Genomic DNA, 4,266 nt, shown 5'->3' with positions numbered 1-4,266 from the left:
TCTAGTTGTTTCATTTCATCTTCAGTTCGAGAATACTGTTTACTTGAATATTTGGGAATGCTCAATCTCGATATTCGATCCGAAATAGAAAATGAACTTCCAACTTATTAGCTTTTGTACATGACAAGACTGTTTTGACACTGATAATTTTGTTACACTTCCTATGGACAACTTTGTATTTTTCGTTACAGTAATTCCTGAAATGTTCATAGTAGTTGGAATACTCCGAGAGCCGAATTCAGAATATACAGGGCTATTCAAATTCGTTTCTGTGTAAGGGGATCTCGTAAACGAGAGAGAGAAAGACTATCGGTTAAATTGTGGCAAAGTTGCATATTTCAGAGACCTATTCAATGATGTAACAAAATCGAATATGGCTCTTTTGGTTTTGGAGATATACAGGAAAAACCAAAAAATCCCAAATTATTTTTTCGCCTATATCTTCTTTATTCGCAGACATATTGAAAATTTGTCCACATTTTGCTATTGGTACTTGATGTGAGCTATCAGGATATGTCCATGAATCTTTTATATAGGGTGTCATCTGACTTGGGCCACCCCCATCTTTGAATTTTAAAATACGGACCTGTATTTTTGTTGTAGTTTTTGGATGGTAGACGTTCACTTCATACTGAGAAATTAAATTAATTTTATATTTCGGGATTTTTCGGTAATATTCGATTATAATTGTGTGAATTTTTCCCTTTTAAATTACGGCCCAGAAAATTGGTAGACTGAGTTGAATAAAAACACAATAGCAACTTTCACGTCTCCCTATGTATCGTAGAGTTTTTCGAGAGTTTTTTTTTCATTTTCAGGGACCTATTCATATTTTTTTCATTGTTCTGAGCGTTTTCTACAATGAACTTCGAATAAGAAAACCTTTTATGATTATCTAGAACATATCTACAACAAAAATATATTATATGTGTTTTGATGAGCAGAAAAAAAAAGGTAGCAATAATAACATCCAAAACGAACACTATAATTATAATGAAAATTGAAATGAAGTAAGTAATTTATATACACAAAAAACTTGATTGTGCAATAAATGTTCTAATTGGAGTACTTCCATTTCGAGACAAATAATGGGACAATAAGATGGTCTGCAAGTTCACCAGATCTTACTATTTTGGACTATTTTTTATGGCGGACATTGAAAAATAGGATTTACGCTGACAGAAAATGTGAAAGACTCGAAATTGAGGACTTTGAATGATTTCGCAACAATGCAGCGAATAAGTGTATTAAGGGCAATGAATAATATGGAAAACCGAGTTTAAAAATGTCTCGAAATGAAAGGACTCCAATTCGAACATTTATTGCGCCAATAATTTTTTTTGGTACCTGTATAAATTACTTCATTACAATTTTCATTACAATTATAGTGTTCGTTTCGGATGTTATTAGTGCTATCATTTTTTTTTCTGCTCATTGAAATACATATAATACAACTCAGTCAACCAATTTCCAGGGCCGTAATTTAAAAGGGAATAATTCACATAATTATAATCAAATATTATCGAAACATCTCGAAATATAAAATTGAATTCAATTCCTCAGTATGCAGTGAACGTCGAGAATACAAAAACTACAACAAAAATTACAGGTCCGTATTTAAAAATTCAAAGATGCGGGTGGCCCAAGTCAGATGACACCCTGTATAAAAGATTCATGGACATATTCTGATAGCCCACATCAAGTGCCGATAGCAAAATGTGGATAGATTTTCAATATGTCTGCGAATAAAAAAGGAAATAATTTGGGATTTTTTGGATTTTCCTGTATATCTCCAGAACCAGAAGAGCTATATTCAATTTTTTCATATCATTGAATATGTCTCTGAAATTCGCAACTTTGTCACTATTTAACCGACATTCTATATCTTACCGTTTACGAGATCCCCTTGTACAGAAACAAATTTGAATAGCCCTGTATATTCAATAACAACAGAAAATATCGATGGATCTATTAATATACAGTGCAGTCAATTTAAAACAAGCCATCTTGAATAACTTTTGGTACAATGATTTGCAGGAAAACAAAAAAAACACGTCAACCATAGTATACAGGGACACATTTTGACATATTCACATTTGATGTTTCTTCCCCTATCGCACCCCAGAGCATGTCACCATTTTTTCAAATGGATCACCCTATATTGTCTCTCATTGTCAGATGCTCCATGCTGAGCAGATTTCAACAAAATATAAAACGTATGGTCTGAATCTTATGGTTCGGGAGCTACAAATTATTTGAGTTGAAAACGAGCCACCCTGAATGAACTTCTGTATAGTCTATCCATTCCCAATTGGAACGGCAATAAAAATAAGAGTACAGTAATAAATATTTCTTGCCTGTGGCCCCTAGTCGCCCAGATAGTTAGTAAACGTGCTATCAAATGTAGTTGAGGAATAAAGGTTCGGCTAGCTGGACTGGCTGAATACTAATTTTTTGTCCGTTTCACAATATTTCTTCATCAGTGCCGTGTGTTCGTGGGGTTAGGTGAGGTAGTGAGTGGTTTTGCAAACCGATTTTTGAAAACTTTTTCTAGAGATCAATTACCCTGACACCAAACTGATATTTTTGCACTCGACGCGCGTTTCGCTAACAAGGTTAGCATCTTCAGGAGAAGCAAATTGATACTGAACCTAAAGACAAGGGTTAGCTGTTTATATACCTAAAGTTTTTTGGTCCGATGTGGACTTTGTTGAATGATGATTATCCTAATTGATTTTTCGATAATTAACTAGTGGAACCACTACCTGCAAATTAATTTGTCAACAGTAGATTAAAAAGCGGACAAATTAATTTGCAGGTAGTGGTTCCACTAGTTAATTATCTAAAAATCAATTAGGATAATCATCATTTAATAAACAAAGTCAACATTGGACCAAAAAACTTCAGGTATATAAACAGCTAACCCTTGTCTTTAGATTCAGTATCAATTTGCTCCTCCTGAAGATGCTAACCTTGTTAGCGAAACGCGCGTCGAGTGCAAACATATCAGTTTGGTGTTAGGGTAATTGATCTCTAGAAAAAGTTTTCAACTTTTACACCAAAGGTTCCAATCTCATCGTTTGAAACGATTTTTGTGAAAATCTAAGTGTCTTTTGGTACTTTCATCAATATAGCTTTCTGGAAACCTTTCGAAACAAATGATAATATTATGTGTGAGGAATCTATGTCAATCGACAGGGATCCGGAACTTGAAAATAGGGACTTGCATGTTCAAGTTCAGCGAGTAATTTTAAATATCCATGAATGCTTGAAGAAGGAAAACTGTCACACTTCACAGAATGCTATTGTGAATAGAATATGCGAGTTAACGAAACTATCTCGTTCGACAGTTCTTATAGTCATTAAAATAGGGGATGTCATTGACCCTGCAATGAAACGAAAACAAAGGAATACAAAATTCGCAAACGTTGATGGTGCTACAAAAGATGTGATTCGGCGAACAATTTATGGTATATACCTACCAAAAAAAAGAAGTGCCTACCAACCTTGGAAATGATTTGGTATAAATAACTTGACTATCCCGATTACAATTACAAATCTTCAGAAACTCTACGAGGTGTCTTATTGTCTTGTGGTTTCAAATATAAAAAATTGAACAATCGGATAGTTATAATGGAATCGACACGCATTATTCAACTACGACAAGAATATTTGAGGCGAATGAAAAGCTACCGAGAATCCAGCAGACATATAATCTACCTCGATGAAACTTGGTTTGACACCCATGATGTTGTCAAATATTTCTGGGTAGACGAAAGTATTGTGCTTTGAACACACCTTCTTCAAGGGGAAAACGTGTTATAATTTTGCATGCCGGGAATGAAAGTGGTTTCGTACCTAACGCTTTGCTTCTGTCGGCTAAAAATATAAAAGAGTCGTCTGCTGATTACCACGAAAATATGACTGCGGCTTTATTCGAAACCCGGTTCAGTGAGCAGCTTCTCCCGCATATTCCTCCAAACTCGCGGTTATTGTTATGGATAACGCTTCGTATTATTCTCGGTTATTGACTACAATACTAAACAATAACACAAAAAAGCAGATATTGTTGATTTCATGCGAAATCATGACATGGAAATATCCAACGAAAAAGGTATTACTGGCGACCATGAAACAACGTAATTTCAAAAAAGAGTACATTATTGATTCGATGTGTGAAACACGTGGTCATATTCTCTTACGTTTGCCTCCATACTATTGTGTGTTCAATCCAACTGAAATGGTTTGGGCCACAATGAAAGAAAG

This window comes from Leptinotarsa decemlineata, unplaced genomic scaffold (assembly GCF_025532065.1).
Source record: "Leptinotarsa decemlineata unplaced genomic scaffold, Ldec_3_MD MMD2_tig00000882_RagTag_RagTag, whole genome shotgun sequence".
In the NCBI taxonomy this organism is placed as follows: domain Eukaryota; kingdom Metazoa; phylum Arthropoda; class Insecta; order Coleoptera; family Chrysomelidae; genus Leptinotarsa; species Leptinotarsa decemlineata.
Note: the sequence above shows the minus strand (reverse complement) of the source record.